Here is a 395-nt window from a genome sequence, read left to right on the forward strand (position 1 = left end):
AGCCTGGGAGTTCACGCGTATTTAAAAAAAAAAGTCCCATGGTCCTCTGCGAACCTCGTAGCCTTCACGCTGATTGGCTGAGACGCGGCGCGAGCTATTCAAAGCGGTCGGCTTCAACTCTTGGCGCGCTTCTCTCTCGCGAAGTTGGCCGGGGGGGGGGGAGAGTGGGGTGAAAAGAGCAGCTTAAGCGGTTTCCGCTGAAAGGGCGGCTGCGCTTCTCTTTCTCTCTCTCTCGAAGTTTCCGGATCGGCAAGACTCCGGGATCCCCTTCGGGAAGACGGGCGATCTAGAGCTGCCCTGCCCGCTGCGGGTGAAGCGCCGGTTCCCTTCTCAGCTTGGTTCTGTCCTGTCCTGGATCTTCGCTTTCTTTTAACTTAACCCCGGACGGACCGACG

Source organism: Vipera ursinii (assembly GCF_947247035.1).
Source record: "Vipera ursinii genome assembly, chromosome: 5".
In the NCBI taxonomy this organism is placed as follows: domain Eukaryota; kingdom Metazoa; phylum Chordata; class Lepidosauria; order Squamata; family Viperidae; genus Vipera; species Vipera ursinii.